Source organism: Pan paniscus, chromosome 1 (genome assembly GCF_029289425.2).
Source record: "Pan paniscus chromosome 1, NHGRI_mPanPan1-v2.0_pri, whole genome shotgun sequence".
In the NCBI taxonomy this organism is placed as follows: Eukaryota; Metazoa; Chordata; class Mammalia; order Primates; family Hominidae; genus Pan; species Pan paniscus.
Genome location: NC_073249.2, coordinates 154,091,523 through 154,118,514, shown reverse-complemented (window position 1 = coordinate 154,118,514; position 26,992 = coordinate 154,091,523). Strand labels below are relative to the sequence as shown.

The following is a 26,992-nucleotide window of genomic DNA, read 5'->3' as shown; positions in this document are numbered from 1 at the left end:
GCAACGGCACACTGGTGGCTGTGCAGTTCTGTGAGTCCCAATAGTGATCTACTAGGCATTGCCTGGTGGGCACTCTCTGTGGCAGCTCTGACCCCACATTTCTTTTTTGTTTACATTTTTTATTTCAATAGCTTTGGGGGTACAAGTGGATTTTTTGACATGGATGAATTATATAGTGTTGAATTTTGAGATTTTAGTGCACATGTCACCCAAGTAGTGTACATTATACCTAATGTGTAATTTTTTACCCTGAGCCTCCCTGCCACCCTCCCTATTCTGAGTCTTTAATGTCCATTATATCACTCTGTATGCCTTTGCGTATACATAACTTAGTTCCCACTTATAAGTGAGAACATATGGTTTTTGGTTTACCACTCCTGTGTCACTTGACTTAGAATAATGGTCTCCAGCTCCATCCAAGTTTCTGCAAAAGACATCATTTCATTCTTTTTAATGGGTGAGTCATAGTCCATGGTGTGTGTGTGTATATATATATTACATTTTTTTAATCAACTTTAGTTGATGGGCACATAAGTTGGTTCCACATTGTTGCAGTTGTGAATTGTGCCGCTATAACCATACGTGCACCAGTGTCTTACTGATATAACAACTTACTTTATTTTGGGTAGATACCCAGTAGTGGGATTGCTAGATCGAATGGTAGATTTACTTTTAGTTCTTTAAGGAATCTCCATACTGTTTTCCATAGGGGTAGTACTAATTCACATTCCTACCAGTAGTGAACAAGCGTTCCTTTTACTCCACATCCACACCCATGCCTATTGTTTGCTGGCTTTTTAATAATGGCCATTCTTGCAGAAGCAAGGTGATCTCATTGTGGTTTTAATTTGCATTTCACTGATGATTAGTGATGTTGAGCATTTTTTCATATGCTTCTTGGCCTCTTCTTTCATATGCTTCTTGGCCTTTATTGTACCTCTTCTTTTGAGAAATGTTTATTTTTGTCCTTTGCTCACTTTTTGATGGGATTATTTGTTTTTTTCCTGCTGATTTGTTTGAATTCCTTGTATATTCTGGATAGTAGTTATTTGTTGGTTTTGTAATTTGGAAAAATATTTTCTCCTATTCTGTGGGTTGTCTATTTACTCTGTTGATTTTATTTCTTTTGCTGTGCAGAAGCTTTTTAGTTTAATTAGGTCCCATTTATTTATTTTTGTTTTTGTTGCATTTGCTTTTGGTGACCCCACATTTCTTCTCAGCATTGCCGTAGCAGGTACTCTGTGGTGGCTCTATGTCTGCAACAAATCTCTACTTTGTCCCCCAGGCTGTTTGCAACACCCTTTGAAATCTAGGTGTTGAAATCTAGGCCATGACTCCTCTTGCATTCTGCATACCTGCAGAATGATCACCAGATAGATGCTGCCAACTTTTATGATTGTACTTTTCAGAGTGAAGACTGGAGCCACACTTGGGGCTCCTTCAGCCACAGCTGTGGTAGCTGAGGAGCACTACACTGAAATGCAAGGAGCAGAGAACCAAGGAAGCTCTGGGCAGAGGCCCATTTTCCAAAATCATTCTGCCCTTTTAGAGTTCTGGACTCGTGATGAAAAGGCAGTTTTAAAGATCTCTGAAATGACTGCAGGGTATTTCTCCCACTGTCTTGATTCTTTTTGTCAGTACTAATCTTCTTAGAAAACTGTCACTGGACCATATTCTTGGTTTCTTCTGCCGAAAAATGTTTTCTTTCTCTACCACATGGCCAGGCTGTGAATCTTGCAAATTTTCATGCTCTGTTTTGTTTCTCATCTTACTGTAAGTCTTTAAAAGTGGCCATGCAGTAGTCTGAATGCTTTGCTGCTTAGATATTTCCTTCTGCCATATAACCTGGTTTATTGCCCTGAAATTCTGCATTCTATAAAGCCCTTGGGCATGAGCACATGTCAGCCATGTTCTTTGAGACACAACCACATAAGTCATTTCAAAGAAGTTGCAGAATTCCCTTAGTCTTCTTGTTGAGCCATTACCAGAATTGCCCATAATGCTTAGTTTGTGGAAATACAGTCATTTTCTAGTCTGTTCCTCCAAATTGCTCCAGCCTTTACCCATTAGCCAGTTTCAAAGCCACTTCCACATTTTCAGGTTATTTGTTATAGCAAAAACTCCACCTCTCTATACCAATTTTCTTAGTCTATTTTCTATTGTGATAGCAGAATACCACAGACTGGATAATTTATGAAGAAAATAAGTTATTTAGTTCACAGTTCTGTGGGCTGGGATTCCCAAGAGCATAGTGCCAGCAACTGGTGAGGACCTCCTTACTACATCATAACATAGCAGAGGGCATCACATGGTGAGAGGGCAAGAACAAGCCTGTCACCTCAGGTCTCTCTTTCTCTTCTTATGAAGCCCCACTCTAATGATCTTATCAAATCCTAATTACCCCCTGAAGACCCTACCTCCAATCAACATATGAATTTGGGGATTAAGTGTTCAGCACATGAAATTTGGGAGACATATTCAAATCATAGCACAGTTCTTTGTGCTTATCTTCAATCAATTCTAAGCTAAAGGATTTTCTGGAATGAGGACCAAAATAGTCTCAGCCACCTATAATTGTAATGTAATCAGAGATTATACCACAAGCTTTTCTGATTCCACCTATTCTTCTTCCTATTTTCCAAACCGTCTCCTTTTCATGTCACAAAAGACCCTTACCAACTGATCTGGGAAACTCAGCCCCCATTGGATCCAAATATTCAGTAGGAAACGATATAATGACTTTGGGGCTAGTTTTGAAGGGCTTCTTTCCAAGACTTAAATAAGTTTTAGACTTTCCAGGAAATAGCTACTCCCTTGCTCATCTCTCCATGTGGTGGTGGGAAGAAACAGTTTTTGTTATATTTGTTTTGTATTCTGTACTCTATCATCTATTTTTTTTTCTTGACAGAGTTTCACTCTTGTTGCCTGTGCTGAAGTGCAATGGCTCAATCTTGGCTTACTGCAACCTCTGCCTCCTGGGTTCAAGTGAGTCTACTGCCTCAGCCCACTGAGTACCTGGGATTACAGGCATCTGCCACCATGCCCAGCTAATTTTTTGTATTTTTAGTAAACACGGCTTTCACCATCTTGGCCAGGCTGGTGTTGAACTCCTGATCTCAGCTAATCTGCCCGCCTCAGCCTCCCAAAGTGCTGGGATTACAGGCGTGAGCCACCACGCCCGGCCATTTTCTATTTTTTATAACATTTCTACAAGAGAGGTATTTCCTATTCCTTATGTCACATAAGTAAAATGAAACTCAGAGAAATTTAATTATTTGCCTCAAATTGCACAACCAAGACTTGACTACAGATGTTATAATGTCAAATCAATGAGAATTTCTATGGCATACATGTATTTTTTTATTCTAAGAATGATAACTGAAAATAATGAAAGCAAAAACTGCCTATAACAAGAAAATTTTTATTTCAAATTATATTTAAACTATGTTTAACACTCTTACTGAACACTGTATATTTGATGAAGTATTTTACAATATTGTACTATCAGTTTTTCATATTATTCTCCCTGAGTGAAACCTGTTTCATATCATTGACCCCCTTTAAACAGTATATGTGACTTAGAAAGACCTTTTTAAAAAATATCTTTATTCCTAAACTTCACTAAAAAAAAAAAAAACACTTTGTCTCCTTCCATTCTCATCCAAAGAACATTTAAAATAAATTAATTTTCTTTAATTTGCTTCAAAGAACAAAGGCTCTTTATGATAAGATCAGATTAACTTTCATTGAACCTCTATTTCTAAACAGGTATCCAGAGATTAAAAAAAAATAGAGATAAAACAAAGAAGTCCTAAAATTTCTGTCTAGTAGGGTGAATGTTCTCTGTAGTAATAGATTTTTTCATATTCTTGTCAATAGAATTGGAGAAAAAAAGTGTAAATCTAGAGCATTTCATTTGAGTACTAATAGGTACCAAAAGAAAATGGTAACTGACTTCCCTTTATAGTGCCACTCTAAAAGCTGTCACTTTAGTAAATTTCAGGAAAAAGGAAAGAGAAAAGAAAGAAAACTTTCTCATCCAAGAAACAAGCATGTTCACCCTAAACTAACTTGATCTTTCTTATTAACCAAATAATTTTAGAAATGTTGTAAAGAAGAAAGAGGCAGGACTTCTGGCTATGGACAAATGAGGAGATTGGCAAATTTTCCCTTCCAAAAAGCAATGATAAAATGGAATAAAGTTAATGAAAACATCCATTTTTATGCTCTTTTAATTGACCAAAGGCGATTTTTGAGAAGCTCTTCTGCTTTAGAACTGCTTCACTTTGGGTAGTGACAGTGTGAATTTGTAGTGTTCATGCCTGTGGCTACTCCTCACAGTTCTATTTGGAGTGATAAAGAATTCTCTTAGGAAATGGCATTGTTGATGAAATAGACAACCTTTGTGGTTTGGAAGCGGGGAGGAATAGTGGTTCTACTTGCTTGAGGTTGTGGTCATTGTTGAGGCATAGACATGCTTGTTTCAGACATGCAAGGTGGAAACTATACAGGGCCCAAGCTCTCCATATACTCTTAACTCAACTCTGTGTGCAGTCATGAAGGATACTTGAAAAGAACCAGTGGAAAGTAAAAGAGATATCAGATTGGAAAAAAATACCCTGAGGTTTGAATGTATATCTCTAAATACAAATAGATATACCAAAAGCCTTACAGGCTCAAGGCTCTTGAGCACAATTTCTCTCAAATCATTAGCTTGCCACCTAATTATACAGACACAGAAGTGACTGCTAGAAAATTTGACTTACATTTAGCAAGAATTAAAAACAGAACAAAACATGGACAGACAAACAAAAACTTAACATGGATATTAGGGAGTACAAACTATGGAGGAGACAGATTTCATAGATTTAGCTCAGGTAAATCTGAACCCTAAAACAAACAAACAAAAAATACAACCAACCAACAAACAATCCTAGCAAATTTATAAAAAGGTAAAAACAAAACATCAATTTATAAGGAGAAAAATAGAATTCAGAGTTGCTATGATATGCTGTCTATAAAAAAATTGAGACATCCAAAGATGCAGGACAGTTAAAGAGGGAGAAACAGTCAGTAGATATTTATTTTATCAAATAAAGACTTCAGAAAAGCTATGAAAAATAAGTTTAAAAATAGAAGAAAATCATGTCTAAAGAGTTAATAGTGTAATAACAATGAATCAACAAACACAAAACAAAATAAGGACAGATAAATTCTTTGAAGAGGACCAAATGGAAATTATGGAGTTTAAAAAAATGCAATTGAAATTTAGAAAATTCAGAAGAACTCAGCAGATTTGAGGTGGCAGAATAATTAGTGAGTTTGAAGGTAGATCAATACAAACTATTCAACTGAAGAAAAAAAACACAGAAGATAAATAAATTAAAGAAAAATGAGCAAAGCCTTAGAAATCAGTAAAACACCATAAAGTATATCAATATATGTATAAAGAAAATATCAAAGGAAGAGAAAGAGACAAAAAATTTGAAAAAAAATAGCTGACAAATTTCCAAATTAATGAAGACATTTCTGTATACTTTTGAATATAAAAAATAGACCCTAAATCCTTGGTAGAATAAATACACAGAGAAACATACCTAGATGTATCAACCTGTTCAAAACAAAGCATCAGGTCTTGAAAGCACCAAGAATAAAACAGTCCATTGCTTATACATTGGATTACCATCTGCAACAATGGAGCACACAAAACAGTGAAATGACATATTCAAAGTTCTAAAAGCAAAACAAACCCACTTTGAAAACAAGGAATTCTCTCTCTAGCAAAACTCTTCTTTAAAAATGAAGGCAAGGTAAGGATACTTAGAAATAAACAAAGGCTAAGATAGTTTGTTCATAGCAGACCTTCCTTTGAATACTAAAATCCATGAGACTAAAAGGAATTGATATTAGATAGTAATTTGAACCCACAGAAATAAATAAAAAAATCTCAGAAGTGTTAAATATATGTCGATTATATTTAACACTATCTCAGAAGTGTTAAATATATTTTGTTGATTAACAAAAGGCAATACATATGTATTTGTTTATTTCTTCTCTTAACTTCTTTAAAATATATGACTGATTAAAGCAATAATTACAATACTATATTATGTGGTGAATAATTAAAGAATGTAAAACCAGAGCAAGGTGAAGAGAGGAAATAATAGAGATTAGAGCAGATATCCATGAAATTAAGAAAATACAATATATAAAATTAATGAAACAAAAAAATTGTTCTTGGAATATGTCAACAAAACTCACAAACCTTAGCTAGACTGACTAAGAAGAAAAGATTGACAACACAAATTACCAAAAGGAGAAATAAAGCTAGAGACATCACTACCAACCCTACACAACTGAAAAGGATAAAGGTGGATATAGTTAACAACTTTATGACAATAAATTGGACAACCTAGATAAAATAGACACATTCCTATGAAGGTACCAACTACCAAAATGACTCAACACAAAGCACAAAATCTGTTAGACCCATAAAATAAGTAACAAAATTAAACTTGTAATTAGAAATAGTCCCCTTCAAATAAGCCCAGGTTCAGGTAGTTTCATGCGTAAATTTTATAAAATATTTAAAGAATAAACAATACACAATTGGTCTTCAAAAGTTTTGAAGAGAGGGGACTACTTTCCAACTTATTTTAGGAGGTCAGTATTATTCTGAGACGAAATCTAGACAAAAGACATGACAGAAAATGAAACTAAAGATAAGTATGCATCATAAAAAATACACAAAAATTCTTAACAAGGACTAGGGTGGCACCTCATGCCAGTAATTGCAACACTTTTAAGACAGAGGTGAGAAGATAGCTTGAGGCCGAGAGTTTGAGACCAGCCTAGCCAACATAGAAAGATCCTATTCTACAAAAACATTAAAAAAACAAATCAGGCATGGTGGTGTGTGCCTGTGGTCCCAAATACTTGAGAGGCTGAGGTGGGAGATTTGCTTAAGCCCAGGATGTTGTCTGCAGTTAGCTACGATGGCACCACTGCACTCCAGCCTCTGTGAGAATGTGAGGCCATGTCTAAAAAAAATACAAACACTAAAAATAAAGAAAAGAAAAATTCTTGATATAATATCAGCAAAATATCAATTAATTGTTAAAAAGATTGTACACTATAACACTGTGATATTTCTCAGGGATGGACGTTTAATTAACATCTGAAAACTAATTAATGACTTCATCATATTAATATAATAAATCATGTTTGGTAAATGTTTTTCTATAATAAGCCAAATAGTAAATATTTTAGACTTTACAGTCCATGTGACAGCTGTTAGAAATTATTCAGCTATGCTGAGTAAGTAAATGGGCACGTCTGTGTTCTGGTAAATATTTGTTTACAAAAGTATTTACTCACAGGTGGAAGGCAGAACTTGGAACATGATTTATGTTTGCCAATCCTAGGAGAAAGAAGAAGGGAAAAACAACATAATCATCTCAAAAGAAAAAAATTATCAAAATCCATTATCTTGTCATGATAAAAACTCACAAGAATTTAGGAAGATGAGTGGGGCCCAGTGGCTCAATGGATAACATGTCTGACTACGGACCAGAAGATTCTAGAAGTTAGGAAGAGAAGGGAACGCCATCAACCAGCTAAAACATGAAAAACCCATAGTTAACATCATGGTAAATGGTGAAAGACTGAATGCTTTCCCCTTAAGATCAGGAACAGGACAGTAATGCCTACCCTCACTACCTTTATTCATCAAGGCACTGGTAGTTCTTGCCAGTAAAATAATGTATCCCCTAACCCTTATCCGCCTCAAAAATCAAAAAGCTATCCATATTGGGAGGTAAAACTATCTTTACTCACAATCATATAAACTAACATAAAACTTAGTATGCAAGTTTAAGTTTAAAGTTAAACTTTAAATCACAAGATAGAAAATATTTGAAAGTAATAGTGTCTATATCACAAAAAAAGAAAGAGGTAGTATCAGAACAACGTATCCAAATGGTGACTACTTTTTTGCTCACTTTTATCCATGATTGCAGAGGAAGAAAGTGTGTCCTGACAATGAGGCATAAATAGTACAGCCTAGTCAGAAACAACGTAGCTGTAGCTGCTGGGTCAAGTGAACTCCAAAGCTGAAATAGTGTTTTGAAAATATTAGAAGTTCATTCTATTGATCCTCAAATAAGCAATTACTCAAAATTGAAAGTGAATGCAAAGCTTTGCTCACTGATGTGGAGTAATCGTTTCTCCTTTGCCCCCTAATTTCTCTCTTCCCTCTAGTCCAAAGTTAGACCCTTGAAGAAAAAAGATCAAGGGTTTTGCCAAAATCCCTGTTTCCCCAGTAGGGCTGACAGCCATACACATCCATCTGAATAAGCTGGGGAATTTGGGGGGGGGGTGAGACACTCAAACATGTATGGCTCTGTTTGATGTAGGCACACACATCCCCATCTTGTGGAGCAGAGGTACCTGAATTCAACTGATAGGATTTGGACAAATTTCGCAGTACAGGAAGAAAGCAAATATGATGTTGTCAGTACAGCCAACTTTCATCCAACTTAATGTAATATTGCTGTGACTTCCACTGCTAAATGCACATTTGGCTTTGGTTTGCATAATTTTACTATGAATGCTCAAAATCCCAGAGAGGATTATCCTGATCTGGAAAGGTTGCATGGAGAATAGTACTAATAATATCAGCACATCACATCCCAAATGAGCTTTGAGATATAGGACTCTGTGATGGATGATTTTGCTGATTGGAACCTATGACAAAGTGAGGCAAATCTGGAAGCACTCATTAATTTCATACTGCTTAAACATGGCTACAAGGTATACACCAACTGAAAAGTACCTATTAGTGTTCTACTTAAGTAGAACTGAAGTAGAAGTAGTAGTTCTACTTCTACTGAAGTAGAACTGAAGGAGAACGCTAATAAAGCAGTAATTATAATACTATATTATATGGCTAATAATTAAAGAAAGCAGAATCCCTAACTTACAGGGGTCTTATGAGTCTGTGACCTGATGTTCTCCATTTAGGGTGGGCCAACTGAAATTCAATGACTAACAAGATGAGACAGGACAAAAATACTTCTCATGTCAAATGGAAGTTCAGGAATAAACAGGCCTCCAGTAGCATGACAGCATTACACGAAAAAGTAATGGTTAGGTCTTTGAGGGACAACGTTAAACCATTCTGCCATCTGAAGCAACAGTGCCATTTCAGTAAAACCAATTCACAGAAGTCTCCTTAAATGTTTGGAGCTGGTTCACTGATGCATTAGCTAAGCTGAAAACTGATTACATGTACTAAGTTACTGTAGCTGTAACTCAGCACTTGCTGTTCAAAACTGAAAAGGTATGTGGTAACTTCACTCAGTGGGTAGAACTCAAGTAATTTTTAATAACTCTGGCTGGTGCTTCTCTTGATGGAGTTTGTTTGTTTTACTTATTCCTGGGATATTTCTTACAACCTGTTTTGTTTTAAATTTAGAAAACTACAAACTAGCAGATTAAAAACAGGTAAACTATCTGAATGACTCATGCAGTTGCTTATGGTAAGTGTCCATTCCCTGATGAGACTAACTGAAATCAAGCTGCTGATGGAAACTGCAACACCTAGAATGCCACCATTGTTGCCTGGATCCATCATCATACAGAACATGGAAATATCTTCACAATTATAGACTAGGGAAACAGTAAAAGATTCTGTTTCTGATGCAGGGGCAACCATTGCATACCAGATTTGTGAGTCTTGCCAAAGTTGGCTGAGTCCACCTCACTTAGTATTCCAGGTCCATACACCTTTGTAAGGAAGTTTGCTCATTGAATGTGTATGCCTCCATAAAAAGATCATTTTCTCTTGGCTGATCCATAGGTTATGATAAAATAAAAAAGAGTGGTAAATTGACCTATTTTAAAAATTCAGGATTCTGTCATGACCATTCCTGAGTATGATGGTTCATTCTTTCTTCTAATGGCAAATCCAGGTTTGCCTGATGGATGCAGTTTTACTGTGGCAGCCCATCCAAGATGTGTCCTAGGAGAGATAAGCTTAATTCTGACTTAGGCTTCTGGAGTTTTTAGTTGGGTTGACATAGTCCTTTGCCATAAGGCTAATAATCACTTAGTTGAGTACACTGCTTACCAAAGTTACCCACATGGAGCAAAGTCAGGAATATAATATATTTCTGTAATTTTATAAAATTGTTTTCCTCTTGTATATGATCAATTCAAATGTAAATTTTGAGTGTAAGGAAGGGCTGATTGAAAAATATAGTATAGTCATAACTATTATAAAGAGCTGTGCCTAGATTTTGGTAATGGAGGAGAAATAACAACTTAGGAACCTGAGGAGGGAGCATCTCAGATCCCGGAAGCTGTTGGGGTTGGGGGAAGAGACATTTATAATGTTTGCCTTTCAAAACTTCTCTATGAACCTTCCTTATGAAATAAAACACTGTGTAGCTCTCCAAAACTATTGAAAGTATCTTAAATGTAGCTAGGTTTCTGGTCAAGAAGGGGTTAACTTAGAAGGCCTGGATGGCTCAAAACCTTACACATTCCAAAGAAAGGCCTGTGTCCAAGAGGATCCTTTGGCAGGATCCTGAGCGATAACTGCTAAGCCCTTGGAATACTCTGCTTGATAGAAATGCTTTTGTATGCCCTAATCAGTTGAGGTTGTCCTAACATTGTGATTTACAGTGAAGGACTCTTTCTTCTCTGGAGGTGATGAGTATCTGAGGTTAGTTGCACAGCACTGCATGCCTGTGTGACTGATCTCCAATAATATCCCTTTACTGCAGGGCATGGGTTGGCAACACTGCCAACATTAGACAATGTTGCTGGAAGAATTAAGATCATCCTCATGAAACTCTACTGGGAGGGGACATCTGAAAACTTGGCCCTGTTTCCTTTGTACCTTGCACCATGAGCCTTTTCCCATTGCTGATTTTGACTGTTATCTTTTCACTGTAATAAAATAATAACATTGAGTATAACAAGTTTCTTTTCTTTTCTTTTCTTTTAGTTCTATGAGTCACTATAGTGAATCATTGAACCCAGGGGTGGTCTTGAGGTCCTCTGATATAGTGTACCATCCCCTGCTAGATGCCTCTTACCATGCTCTAATTGCCATTCCCCTGAACATTACTGAAGAGTCAATAGAAAAGATTAGGCGGTGGTCCCAGTTCTTGTACCTTCAGGCAAAACATGCCACAGCTCCTACAGATGTCTTCTTCTCCCACTCCTATAGCTAGTAATTTCAGGAGGCAGAGGAATTACTTGGCTTGTGACATGGAAAAACAGGACAGGTTGTACAGACTGACCTAAGACACTTCATACAAACAAGAAGTTAACTCAATTATCTGAAGTAACTATGATGCCTAAGGACAACCAGCTAGTCAAATGCATCCCCAGACTAATGTAAGTCATACCCGGAGGGACCTCACAATTTTAAACAATACTTTCTTGCCAGAGACACCATGTGTACTCCTCAGATTATACTTCTTATGTGGATGTCAGGCATTTTCTTGCCAAAACACAGTAAATTTCACTATAGGGGTGGTCATAAGAGACCTTCAAGGGTTTAAGAACACAACAACAATATATCATGTAATCCTGGATGACTGTGGAGATCTCCTAGAGGCATAATAGACTCAACATTTTTGCAGGCCCTGTGGTCATATTTTTTTTCAAATGAATAAAAAGATGGTACAAAATGTGTTCCTGATTTTCACTGAAGTGAATAATGACACCACTTGAGCCATGGAAATAATTCAGGCCTGACTCTACTCACTGAACAAGGGTTGTTAGGGATAATAGAATTGCCCTGGATTTCCTCCTTGTAAGCCAAAGCGGAGTCACACATTCATTAACACATCCTGTTACATGTGAATTAATTCCTTAGACCAAGAGGTAATTTCAATATAGAGAGACAGCCACCTGGCATTTGCAAGTAGACCTTGCTGGATTATGAGATTTGATTAGCGGGCTTATGCTGGGTCCCTAGGCCATGGCTGAGATCAATGCTGCAGATTAACCTCATCTTGCTGATTATAGTCCTGTTTGTTTTAAACTTAGTTACTGTATGAGAAAAAATGAATAGTTATGGTCCCAGCTTTTGTTGGTCAGATTAGAGTGGTCAACAGATTGATATAATCATGGAAAACTTCATCAAAAGTCAAATGAGTGTTGAAACTAAGGATGGATATTATTAAGAGACAATTTTCCATGTTTGTTTTTATCTTTTTGGTGCATCTAGCAAGTTAGGCACTAATTGCTCTTTGTTAAGGACTATCTTTCCAATGTTGTTTGTAAGTATAACAGCTTTGGAAGATGAAGATAGTGTTGTTTCCCAGTGGAGTGAAAGAAAAACATGCTTGTTGACCATTATGAAGATTCTGGTTCCCTAAGCCCAGGGCTGCCTGAGAGCCTGTGCAGCAGGTATCCATCTGTGCCCATCCATGTCATTCAGGTGGGGTGAGAGGAAGTCAAGCAAATATGCCAGTGTGTATCCCGCCTTTTGTGCAGTGAGTGATACAGGCCTCTGTCTCTCACCTAGGAGTCTTGTGTCTTCTACTAGCATCTATGAAAATATGACAGACTAATTTGTTAGCTTGTAAGTAAGATAAAATATCAGACAGTTCACAGTAACAACACACAGAGTAGGAGTAATTCTGCTTGGGATCATTCAAAATATACCCTCCATGGCTATCATAAAAAATCATGTTTGAACAGCTCCTAGGAAGTTGTTTTGTCAAATTCAAAAGAACATAGGCTTTGGAATCAGAAGGATCAGAAAAGAAAATACAAACTCACTATTTGAACATTATAATAATATCTATAATGTAAATATATTATGATGAATAAATGTAATTGTATTAATAATAAAGCTATTATTTAGCACCTGGCCTAATAAAATAAATTGATGATTTTTTAATATTTCTTAAAGAGTTGGAAACTAAATTGAGAGGCACATAAAGAAAATGAACACAAATAAAAACATAATGTAGAATACATGTAAAAGTCACATACTTATTTAAGAAATAAATTGAAAATAAACCAAAAGTAAAAACAGAAAAAAGCTATAATTATATCACATAGAACAAATAATTGTTAATATTTTAATGTATGTTATTTTTAATATAATTTTTAAAGGAAGGTTTTAGAAAATACAGTGTTTTGCATCCTAAAGTAGAAGCAGCTTGATATTGGTTCTGGTGAATTTATTTTAAAGAAAGAAAATATGTTAATATCACAATTCAGGAAGCTTGGCTGTTGAATTTTTGTTAAATCTACTGGTTAAGAACATAAATGGAACATCCATAGAGACTTTTCTTTAGCCCAACCATCTGGACACTTGCTGTATTTTGATTAAAAGCAAAAAACCCATTTGACTAAAACTTATAATATACTTAAATTCCAGGCTTCTATAGAAAGAAAACCAGAGATAAAATAACACGTAAAAACTCTGAAAAAAGTCATTGTTGCATCAAAAAATTCTATTAATTATAGTAATTATCTATGATTGGAACTCTTAAAACAACTGCAGTGAAACAAGTGGCTATGCTTCAACATGCTCATTTCATATTTCAATCACTTAAACATAGCTATTGTTAAGGAATTAGTTGGAAGTCATTAAGAAAGTAACTTGCAAAAAACCAGTTCTGCCATATGACAAAGACAAAATTGAAGAACTAATAACAGAAAATGTGCCCAAACATTATGATCTCCATCATTAAATATAAATTAGTATAAAAATGAGGAACATCCAGTTGACAATTAACTTCAATTGTATTTCTTTATTTACATATTAAGATCATTAATTCTATTAGCTAATTAAAGTCTGCAATAATGTAATTGTAATGAATCCTCATTCAGCAAAGATGAAAACTATCTATTCAATGAACATTGTGTCAGGTAACTTCTATATGTCTAGCAATGAGGTTGTCATCATAGGTATGGAGGAAATGTGGTAATACTTCCAATTCTAATGATTTATTTGAATCACTATAAGTTTGAAATTGGAAATACCTTCAAAACTGAGGATACATATTGAAAATATCAAAGGTATATCACATGATTTTTTTGTGTGTGATACTATAAAATTATAATAAAAACAACTTACAATATGCAATTTAAAATATATTATTAAATTGAAAGGATGAACAAATAATATGTGCATCATCTCAATGGATAAAATAAAGAATGTTAAATATATTAAATGAGAAGAGCATTACACATGGGTTGTTGGGCTGTAGGTAAATCTATTATTTGTGCATTTCCAATTTCTGAAATTGTAGCAATGTACAACTATTTATTTTGTAATCTAAGGTACTTTTTTTTTTAATTAATTTTTTTTTTTTCGAAACGGGATCTAGCTCTGTCACCAGCCTGGAGTGCAGTGGTGCGATCTCAGCTCACTGCAACCTCCGCCTCCCTGGTTCAAGCAATTCTCCTGTCTCAGCCTCCTGAGTAGCTGGGACTATAGGTGCACACCACCACGCCTGGCTAAGTTTTGTATTTTTAGTAGAGAAGGGGTTTAACTATGGTGGCCAGGATTGTCTCGATCTCTTGACATTGTGATCCGTCTGCCTCAGCCTCCCAAAGTGCTGGGATTACAGGCTGAGGTACTTATTCTTAAAAGAACAAAAAGTCTTGTATCCCATTTTCTCATGTTTGTATTATATTGAATAAAGTAATATAATTAATGCTAATATACAAGTATAATCAAAACAGAAAGACTCAAATCAGATGACATGGCTTTTGGTCTGGGTCATCCATTAATGATCTGTTTGATCCTGAGCATAAGGTTTTGGGCCTGTTTTCCTCCAGTTGTATTTTGATTGATTTTGACTCTACCAGCTCTATAATCTTTTTCATCTCTAAGAAAATAATTATTATTGTTAAATTATCTAGGAGTCATAATGCCAGGCTACTCCTAAAGCATATCTTTGGGGAAGAATGAAGCAATCTAAATTGGGGAGGTGCCATCTTCTATAAATGAGGCAAATGGGTTAAGACCAGGGATACTTCAACTTACTGATAGACTTGCTTCTAGAGATCTGTGTATACATTGAATTGTTCCAAATGTTTACCCATGTAATGTTAAAAATGTTTTCTCCGTATTTCACATTGATTTTCAATTGGATATGGCTCTCAGACTTTTAGCAGTAAGTTTTAGACACTTTATATTTCCATTCAGTTATATTAAATGGTGACTAAATCTGTGAATAAACAATTCAGAATAATGACACCCTTCACCATTTCAGTGAGGTCTATTAACAGTGATTTGCTTTGGTAAATAGAAAAATATTAGTAAAATATTCGTCGCAGTAGTTATTTGTTTAATGGCTAATATAAAATGGAGTTTACTGCTTTGATAAGATAAAAATTAGAATTTTTGTCTATAAACCCCTACTTTTGGAAGATATTTAGTATTTTAAATTATTAGGACTCTGAAGTATGTTTTTCTTGATTGAATAATTCATTTATTCATTGAGGAAATATTTTATTGAAAAGCTACCATGTGCCAAGAACTATTCCAGGTGCCAAAGACACCAATAGTGAAAAAAAAAATGCTATCAACACTACACGCACAGAAAATCAGTGCCTTGATAAAGCTTATATTTAAATGATTCATGAAGAAGAAAATATATGTAAAATGTGCAGCATATTTTTAATTATAATTTCAAAGGAAATACATAGCAGAAAAGAGAAAAAAGGAATTAAGGTACAGTTATGAATAGAGTGGTATCAAAGAAAGACTCACTGAGAAAGTGACCTATCTAGGTGGTGGAAGGTACAAATAAAAAGGCTGAAAGTCAGATGTGTCTCCAACAGGTTCTGACAATAACAAATTGGACTCTATGGCTGTTGAGCAGTGCAAGGGATAAGGGAGAGTAGCAGGAGATGGGGTCAGAAAGGGAACAGGGCAGATTGGGTGATGAGAGATCCGAGGGGTAAGGAAGCATTGAGTTTTAGGAGCAACTGCGAGTCTTAAGGAGACCTTGATTTCATTCAGTGATATGGGAAACCACAGCAAATTTTGATCAGAAGAGTAATATCAACTAACTCCATTTGGACCGCATGGAAACGAGGAAGGAGAATACTACAGCAACCTGGAAGCCAGTGAAAAATGATGGCAACACTATCTAAGATGGTAAAAAATTGACGAAGAAAAGCTCATTTCGAACTGTTGAGGAGAGAAATGTATTTGCAGAGAGAGCATGAAAAATCATGAACCACTCCATGGGTTTTGCCTTGTGCAAGTGGAAGCAAGGGAAGAAGATAAAGAGTAAGTTACAGATTTTTTTTTTCTTTAAACCAACACTTTTAAACACAACTGTAAAATGAATAAAAATACGTAACTTCTCCTGCCATACCTCATGCATCATGTTGGGACAAGCAGTCAAAGTTCCTGAATCAATAATCATTTTGATTATACTGTTCCAGAGAAACAATGTATAAAAACATATTCCAGTGCAATTTCTATGTAATCTGTTCCTCCTGTCCCATCAAGTGTGCCAGTGTATTATTATGTATTGACAGAAAACATCAATATGGATGATGTTAGACAGTGGGAGGAAAGCATTTTTGTGTGCTAGTTTTGTCTTTATAATAACAGCATTGATCTGTATTTCAGCTAACCCGTTTTCAGCAACTCACAGCTAATTTGCCCTTATCTACATTGGTATGAGCAATAATATGGTGAATGTCAGATGGGATCTGCAATTCATAGGAACAGCTCCGCAGCCTAATGATTTTTGTCAAATGTGAATTAATTATTAATCTGATTTGTCCTTCTTTGTTCAGAGCTCTGCAAATGTTAGTAAATCGGGTCTGCTCAAACTTTTAGTAGAATTGAGGCGATAATAAGCAGGTACTTTTTGATTTGCTTACTTTCCTCTTGCCTGATGAATAAAATATTCCTGTACTTTTAAGGCCTTGGGATTACCATTTGCTCGATTTTAAAATTACTTACTCAAAATGAATTGTTTGTTTAGTGATTTTTATATTTTATACTCCTTTTTGTTAGAAACTTTCAGCATTCTTCTTTAAATAATACGAAAGCTTTCATCCTATTCTCAGGTTAACAAATCATGGTAGTGTTGAAGAACAAAGAAGGCTTGGAAATTGAATTAAATCAATTAATAGTTATAAACACACTATTTTTAAAGAGCATCACATTCCTTATCTATGTTATTAAATTTTAAAATATCTGCTGACAAAGACTGTCTCCCCTTGATCTAACTTTTTTAAAAAAAATTGTTTTTAGAGACTGAGTCTCGCTCTATTGCCCAGGCTAGAGTGCAGTGGTGCGATCATAGTTCACTGTAACCTCAAACTCCTGGGCTCAAGCAATCTTCTTACCTCAGTGTCCTGAGTAACTAGGACTATGGGTGTGTGCCACCATGCCCAGCTAATTTTTACGCTTTTTGTAGACCGGGATCTCAAACTCAAGTCCTCCTCAAGGGATTCTCCCACCTTGGCCTCCCAAAGTGCTGGGATTGTAGGCATGAGCACAGCCTTTGACCTAACTTTAGCTTCTCTGAACCCTCTGTTGGACTAGGCCTGACCTTGGTCTTTCATTATTGTCCTTGTAGAATTCAGTTTGAGCAAGAATCCTGCTTAGTCAAGTTAGAAAAAAAAATTCCCCTTCCTTTGTATTTGACCACCTTCTATACCTGATCAAATTCCTTATCCTCTAGACTCAATAACTTCTCACCCTGGCTTCCCTTCAGCAAGAATTCTGTTCAGTTGGCCTAGCAAGAATCTCCCTTACCTCTGATATTTTCTCTTAGTAAATATTCATCCTGTGACCGCCCCCACCCCCCAAACCTGCTCCTTAGCTGTAAATCCCCACTTGTTCTTGTTGGAGTTAAAATTGATCCCAATCTGTCTCCTCTACCTAGAGACTCTATTGCAGTGGTCCCCATATCTACTGAGATAAAAGTCCTCTGTATCCTCTTTAAGAAGTGTCATAAATATTTGTTTGTCTTTAACATTACTTCACAGGCTTATAATGAGCATTTAACAAGATAACATATATAGAATTCCCAGCAGAGGACCTGGCCTTAGTTTCTGCCAACTGTTTTGTCAGTGTGCCTGTTAGGCTGGAATGGGAGGCAGACTGTGTGCCCTTTAAATCAAATCATTTCCCTTCAGAGATGACAGAGAGCATGCTGGCTATTTACACACAGTATGTTCACTATTTTGATCTATTCAGCTAGGGATTTAGTCAAATTACTAACTGAATTGGTGGAAAATAAGCACATTTTATTAATTTTTATATGAATGATTTCATTAAATCATTATTACACTGGTCACCTGATCCATTCATTGACAGATAAAACCTATAAGGAAAGCTCTACTTTCAAATAATTTGCATTCCCCAGTTAAAAGTTGATAAATTTTATATCCTTCTGGGTAAGGGTGCTTTTTTTAAATATAATATGAAAGCAGCTATAAGTACAGAAGGCTGAGTGGGCCATGTAAAATTTTATTTTAGCTGAAGTACGAACTGGGCTTTCAGAGGTTGTGCAAAACGGCCTGACTTCTCAGTTCATACACATGAGTGTGACAAGCAGAAAATTAGACACCTGGCAGCTACAAGTGTTTTGGTTTTATGTTTTTAGATACATGGCCAAGATTACTTTTGTGACTGCCAAATTACTACCTTAATTTAAAAGCAGAGAAACACATCAGATTTTCACCACCTAGAAAATCATGTTAAATCTTTGTTTGAAAATGTCTTCATTAGCAGAGAGAAAGAAAAAAAAAAATGTTTCCTACCAGACTTAACTTCCATCCATGGTGTAGGGTTCAGACCTTGAGAAATGTCTGACAACACTGCTGAAAACTATGCTTGAAATGTTGATTTCACTGCTAGAAGCCACTTAGGGCAAAGAATGTAACTGAGTGGCTTAGGGGTTGATGCAGTTATTTGCTTACCTAATAGTGAAAAGTACAAGTCAAACTTCTGTATTTTTGATATTTTCTTATTTTCCATTTTACTTACAGGATGTTTTTATGGGGCTTCTCTACTTAACACAATCCTGAGATTTAACACAGGATGGAAAAGAAGGCATTATAAAATTTCAGTAAGGTAGATTGAAACTAAAAGTTACACTTAACTCTGACATCCACTTTGAACAAAACATAGAAAGAACAGTGCATTTAAACTAAATAAAATCCAAGAGGTAAATATGGTACTTACTGTGGCAAATATGGTTTTACTGTGAGGTAGTTAGTAATAATTTAATGATAGGATATCTGAATATAAAGAAAAAAAACTGGTGACGAGAGTGTGAGAAATGTATCTTACTGCTTGATAACAATATACATCTCAAAAAAAAGGGGTGGCTTAGTGCCCAGTTTCTGAAAGAAGGTCTTTTTTGTCCTTTTTATTGCACTTTTCAAGTTTATTTAAGCTAGCCAATTGTGACTTAAATTTGGTTAAGCAAAGACAAATATGCTTGACAAGTCATTAGAGCTCTTGTGTGCTTTCTTATTTGTCCATATAGCTGTTCCCTGCCCATCCACTTGCCTACACAGTGTTATGATGTCAGTTCATTAAGTTGGCTATAATAAAATACCATAGACTAAGTGGCTTACAAACAACAGAAATCCATTTCTGACAGTTCTAGGGGCTGAGAAGTCCAAAATCAAGGCACTGACAGATGTGGTATCTGGTGAGGGATTATTTCCTAATTCCTAGAAGGCAATCTTTTTGCTGGATCCTCACAGCCTGTGGAAAGGACTGGCAACTCTCTGAGATCTCTTTTATAAGAGCATTAACCCCATTCATGAGGGCTGTACCCTTATGACCTAATTACCTCCCAACAGGCCCCATTTCCTGATACCATTGCCTTGTGAGTCTTGGCAGGAGGGAGGTGGCCTTCAGTAAATTGTAATATCTGTTGCTCAGCATTGGCTATATCTTGGTTAGATTAACAGTGAAGAAGATCAGAAAAAAAGAGATGGGGTCCAAATGGCAGCTACTGGCCATTTGTGCTCAAAGACCAATTATCTTAGAAGGGCTACTCAAAAATAAGCCCCTTGTGAGGCTCTTGGTGCTTAAGTTTTTCAGAATTGGCTATAAATGGTCTCTCTACGGGGGAAGAACTGAGCCTGGAAATCGGACCAGTTTTTGGAAAATAAGCAAAATGGAGAAGGGAAACTGAGGTGAAGTCTAATAGAAACTTTTTCTGCCAACATGTAGGAAGGAACTATGGAGGACTAATAAGTGAACCAGGAATATTAATGAGGAGATTTAGATTTAGTAAAAAATTAAAAATAAAGCAGAAGGATTATTTCACCACGAGTCTGCTGCTCCAAAACGTAACAGGAAGAAGGAAGACTATTAGTACCAAATTATGTAAGATAGCCATTACCTCTATAGCAAACATTTTTTTTTCCTTTTGGTCATCAAAAAATTAAACTAAGAATAAAGATTCTCTCAACATAAAAAAGTCTTCTAGAATAATTGATATAAAACCAATACATGAACTATCCAAGGTGATATTGGGTGACCACTAGAATTTGACGAAAGATTCCAGTATTTCAAATTCTAAATTATCGTTTTCTTTTTTCTACAGGACTGAAAATTTTCATTTGCTTATGACCTTAAATGTATATGGAAGTTTCCTTTTGAAAGTCTTATTTATGGTTTGCATGCTTATTTAAACAATGAGCTTTTTAAAAATCATTAGGTCAATTTATTTTTCTTTCTTTTAATTTTTCTTACATTTCCCCGATTTCCCCTTTACATATGGCTAATCCCTGAAAACTTCTGATATAGTAAAAAGTATCCTATTGGTTTATTTTACTAATCTCTCTTACTTTTTTACAGGATTGTGACCTCTAGAGAGCAGAGGCTGTATCTTTTTCATTTGCATATTCTGAGCATCTATTACAATGCTTCATACATATATAGTGTCTCAGTACATATTAATATTTATTGTTCAATAAATGAATCCATGAACTCATTTTATGTGAAACTATGGAAAGTAGGACCATCTCTCCTACAAGAAATATTGGGAAGTAGATTATTCCAGTCATCTGTTTCTATTTAACAATTTATACAGCGCTTAGTGGCTTAAAGCAACAACTGCATTTCTGTTGGTCAGGAATTTACACAGAACTCAGCTGGGTGATTCTTACGATCCAGTTAGTGATATTCATCTGATAACTGGGCTGGGCTAAACTGGGCTGCTTCCATCTCCATGTAGACTCAAGCCCTCCCCAGTGGGCTAGTTGGACTTTTTATAGGATGGTTCAGGGATCCTAGAAACCACAGCAAAGGCTACCAGTCTCTTTGAATTTTAGGTCTAGATCTGTATAGCTTTACTTTAGCCATATTCCATTGATCAAAATAGTCATAAGTCAACCCAGATTCAAGGCAAGGAAAAATAGACTGTATCACAAGGGGTTGAGTATAAAGAATTTGTGACCATTTTCAATCTGCAATATATGAAGGAAAAAAAGAATAAACAAGCTATATATTTAACCTCATTCTCTGTGCCTGCATCAGGTCTATACCCAAAAAAAACTTGAAGAGAAAAAATACTTTTCAGAAAGGCAACATATTTGTTCATATTTCTTAAGCAATTTTTAGCAGAGATTTCCCTGGCCTTGACTACTTTACTTGTTTAAGTTCTTTCAATGTCTAAGTTATTTTGATGTATTCTTTTCACTATCTCTGTCATTTATATTTTTTCATTTTTATTCTGACTGCTATCAGCCCCCAAAACCTGACCAGGTCCTTAGTTGTACATGTACTGTATCAATTCCTTTCTAAATAGGAGCCAGGAAGACGGCAGGCAAGGCTCCTAGAATCCTCCTCCACTGACCCATTGTCCCTTGTCCATGCCACTTCCAGATTTCCTTTCTCTAAACTAATTATTATTTTATCATATTCCTGCTCATAAAACTATCAAATTCAATGCAGGAATTCCTCAGAGATATTGCAGATCTGGATCCACATCACTACTGTAAAATGAATATCACAATAAAATGAGTCAGAAATTTTGTGATTTCCTAGTGCATATAAAAGTTATGTTTACACTATATTATAGTTTATTGTGTGCAACAGTATGTCTAAAAAACAATGTACATACCTCAATTAAAATGTGCTTTATTGCTAAACATTGTTAACAATCATCTGAGCATTAGTGTCACACTTCTCTCATGAATGAAGTCTCTTGTCTGTATAATGTTCCTCAAATGTGCTTTGCATTCTCTTAGATCGCTTCTTTGGCTGATGTCATTCCTATGGTCTAGAGTTCCATCCCTCTGGCTCTATCTATGGTACCACAGTTATCTTTTGGGCTCTTGCTAAAAGGCCACTGTTTTTATGAAATTGTAGCTCTCATGATTAAAAATTATTTCTTCCAAGAATTTCTAATGGCTTTCACTGTATTTTTATTTTTATTTTTTTTTTGAGATTGAGTCTCACTCTGTCACCCAGGTTGGAGTACAGTGGCGCCATCTCGACTCACTGCAAACTCTGCCTCCCGGGTTCACGCCATTCTCCTGCCTCAGCCTCCTGAGTAGCTGGGAGTACAGGTGCCCGCCACCAGCCCAGCTAATTTTTTGTATTTTTAGCAGAGACGGGGTTTCACTGTGTTAGCCAGGATGGTCTCAATCTCCTGACCTCGTGATCCGCCTGCCTGAGCCTCCCAAAGTGCTGGGAATACAAGCGTGAGCCACCGCGCCCGGCCTTCACTGTACTTTTTAATGCAGTTCTTATATAATAAACCCTGCTATATTAATATTTACAAAGCAATTGATCTTTGTAAAAATAATATATTCCTAATGAGTGGAAAGTCTGATTTGCACATTGTAAAATCTTAATAGATGTTGGAATGAATAAATGAAATAGTGAATCAAATAATAGTAGAATGTTTTTATAATAATTTCTTTATGAAAAATACATACTATACAGTGGCAAAGTAATTTTTGGAGAAAAGCTGGGAGAAGGCTCAGCAGAGATTCAGATATATGATTAGGAAAATCACTACCTGTGTTCTCTAAACAAGAAGGGAAGAGTTTCTTACTGAAGAAAACTTAATAAAAATACTCCTTAGACATTAAAATTCCCAATGTTAAAAAAAGTTGAATCATATTTGAGTCAAATATGATCAGATGCTGAATCAAATTCAAGTATATTTGTGGATTTTAGATGGGTTTGCCAAAATGTCCTTATGCATAGTTATCAATATTTTTAAATATAGCTAATTGTAAAAGTCAAGAAAATGAATATGCAGTTTTAGTTTGCTTTGTGAATTTGAATATTTTGAGCATGAGCAATGCTATTTTTGGATTTGCAAATATAATTGACAATGCACAATTTTTATTAAAGCTGATGTCCAAAACACTTTGTTTGATTTTACTGAATATTTGTTTTCCAAAATGAGAATTGGCTGAGTTTATTAAAGCAATGCAATTTTTGCACTTTGAGAAATAGACCTTTAACTTACTATAAGATATCCCTGAACAAATGATACTAAATGCAACTAGAGAAGTAGCCCAAAACATTGACCTGAATTGTGTTGAAGTTTCACAAAAGGTTTAATTTGAATTGATTTTCAGTTCCAGTAACATAATTTAGTAGTTCACCTGTGATTAACTAAAGCATATTATTGATTGCTTTGACTTAAGAAAGTCCTGAATTTGGAGTTTTACATGGCTAGAATAGATATGAGCAACCTTGAGATATTGTTAAAACTGTTTTAAAGTCTTTAACATTTATAAGAATGTCTTACTTTGCACTAATATAACTCATGTTCAGTCTGTAATTGGTTCAAATGATTTTAGTCCCCTATTTTATGTCTCTTTAGGAAGTCCCCCAGTATCTCAAAGGCAGTATACATAATTATATGGAAATTTCAATGGTTTTTTTCCAGAACTGTGGAAAAATTCAGCAGTCTCTATAAAATGAATATCCATAGGCAGCCTGGTAGCCATATGAAACTTGTCAAAATTTGGTCAACATATAATTTTCTGCACTCTCCTTTAAAAATTTTATGTTTTTCAAAATGTCTTTTTTTTCCTTTGAAGCACTCAAAACTTGCAACTCCACATCTCTTATTTTATCTCTATTCATTAGTTTATAAATGTTCTAATTCAATATCCTATCTAAAATATTGTTGAAGGGTCAGGTTGAAATATATTTAAGGAATAAAAATAAGAATAGTTATGATAATAACAACATTAACACCAATTACAATAAGTACTGTATTCAGTAGAACATTGTTCAATAGAACATTGACTATCCTTTGGGTTAGTCGTGATGTTGTTACATATATTATTTCACTCCGTATTGATGGTCATCACATGGGAAGTTGAGTGTAGTTTTTATGTTTCCTTGTCTTTTGTTTCTTGTTTGTTTGTTTGTTGTTGTTGTAGATGGGATCTTGCCATGTTGTTCAGGCTGGCCTTGAATTACTGGACTCGAGTGATCCTCCAACCTCGGCCTCCTGAGTACATATTCCCTGGTCTATAGATGAAGAAATGAAGGTTCAAGAAGACTGAACATCTGGACTAATTAAATGACAACTAAATGGCAGAAATGGTAGTTAAGCTCAGGGCTAGCAGATGCAAAGTCATGGGCACATGTCAAGTATGTAATATTGTATAGCCTATTAACTCATCAATTTAGTCTTTAGAAGGCTGAATTTCTAATATGTATCAGGAATAACATAAAAGGTTGAGAGGAAAACCATAAAAAGACAAGATCCATATGCAAGTTCAATTTATTTCAATAGAATTTTAATTATTTGCCATGTACTAGTAGTTGTGTGAGACACTACTGACAAATAAAAAGATAAGTTAAAAACATGTAAAATTAAATAACATGCTATACTAGGGGACTATAAAAGGACAGAGGAGAAATGGAAGATAGACTTAAAGTTGGGGTGGTCATTGAGTTGAATTTTAAAGGAAACAGGAAGCTTTTTCCCATTTTGGAAGTTTTGGGAGGGGCTTCCAAATGGATGTGATAGCACATGCAAAGATACAGAGATGAGAAAATATGCACATAGCTCTTCATGTTTCTTAATACAAAGCTTGAGATGAAGCAGGGGAACTGGACAGGACTGCATATAAGAGAAAGTTTTGTCTGCCCAAACACACAATGCTATTATATTCCTCAGTCTTGGCTCCGATAGTCCTGTTTTACTGGGCTGTCTGTCAAATCCTCTCTTGTCCAAACTGTAAAATTTCACCTATCAGAGGCTGAAGGTCTAAAAGATAAGATTATACATTATAGACCCCTTTTAGCATTGGGTTCAAATGTCAGTGTTGCCACTAACAAGTTGCATAATCTGGGGCAGGTTTATTTTCTTTTTTTCACTTTGTCCATTTATCATATAAGGTAGCTTTTGCATTAACATAATTAATAAATATTATTATTACAGTTTCTTAAAACTTCAGGTCCTATATGAAGTTTTTTTTACTATTCCTGATAATTATTTGCTTACTTCTTTTTGCCTTCCCTTCAGTATATATGTAGTAGATACTAAAAAAATGTAATTGTATACAAAATGGAGGTGTGGTTTATGGTATGAAAAGCTAGTATTTAGAGACTGAATATTTTTTTCTCAAACAACTGAAATCAATATATATAATCTAGTTCATCCCCTTACTGGCTTAGAAATAGTACAGCATATATTATATACCTTATGTATTTAATTATACACACACACAAATACAATGAAAAAGTTAACAGCATTATCTTTGAACTTCTACAATACAGCTAAAGAATTGTAAACTGGGTAGTTCTTTCGCTTCTTTTCACAAAAAAGTTCATACTCATAAAATTATTTTCATAAAATATATAAAACATAACACTTATTGCATGAAATGCTTTCCCGTAGAAGTATTTTTCATATTCTAATGTAAGAAAGCATTATCCTTCAATGAACAATTGCAAAATTATACAGAGAAAACAATTCTGAAGTGGTCAAAATCTCATTAAAATTGTATGAGGAGAATTATGTATGCCTCATTTACAATTTTTCTTTATAGCAGAATATCAAGTAATTTGAGAGCACACTTTAGTTTTATCCTAGACCTACTTGACCTTGTCAGTGTTTCTTGATTTTAAAGGATGACATTTAATTAAAACTTCCTTGCTGAAGTACGGTAATTATTGGTGCAGATAAAAGAGATTTACAGAAACTCAAGTCAGTGGATTGGTAAGAGCAACACAGATTTTTCTTAACATCAGGATGTATCATTTGCAAAATGTGATATACTATCTAGCTTTGTATCATTTAAAAACACATCAAGTTTCCTGGTTGAATTAGCACACATGATTGTGGAAGAGGCATTTCAATTAAGCCCAAAGTCAAACAAACTTGAAGAATTTTCTACCTTTATTTGCAATGCTGTGCATAAAATTATTCAAGCATTTCATTGAAGAATGAGAACTCATGGAGTATGAAATCGGACCAAAATCTCTCCCTTTATTAGATGATATCTTTCCTTCATAGTTTGCTGCTCATCAGCAAATGACATTTGGTAATATGTATGAATAATTGGTGAATTTACTGCTCATTACCTCTTTAAAAATCCAAGGAAGTATTAAACATACTTTGATTCTTTTATGAGAAAATAATTTTCATTAAAAGGTTAAAACAAAATAAGTGATTTTTATTTTTAATTAGATAGCTCAGCTACAGAGTCCTTGCAATACCAAAATACTTACGATTACTTTTTCAATTGTATTTGTGCAGACTATAAAAAAAACTCAAAAAATCATATATTCCTCTCACACAACAATGATCTTAAAACTCTTTCAAATAATACTTCAGTAGCTAGAGTTCTGTTAAATATTATTTTATTTATTTTCCCAGAAAATTATGAGTTATTCTTCACTTCTATATTCATAATTAAATATGTTATGCAAAAATTATGCATGCATATTAATTCTACATGTTTCACGTGTGAAATCTAAGATGATATTACTATTTTTCAGCTTGATATTCTCCTAAGATCACATAAA

General features: G+C 35.0%; 1 long non-coding RNA gene across 1 annotated transcript; it reads left to right on the top strand.

The window, feature by feature from the left end:
• Positions 1 to 828: 828 nt before the first annotated feature.
• On the top strand, positions 829 to 24,823 carry LOC134731092 (uncharacterized). The gene is made up of 4 exons (XR_010113164.1): positions 829 to 5,810; positions 16,007 to 16,279; positions 19,006 to 19,090; positions 24,394 to 24,823. It is a non-coding gene; the product is annotated as an uncharacterized LOC134731092 (long non-coding RNA).
• Positions 24,824 to 26,992: the final 2,169 nt, after the last annotated feature.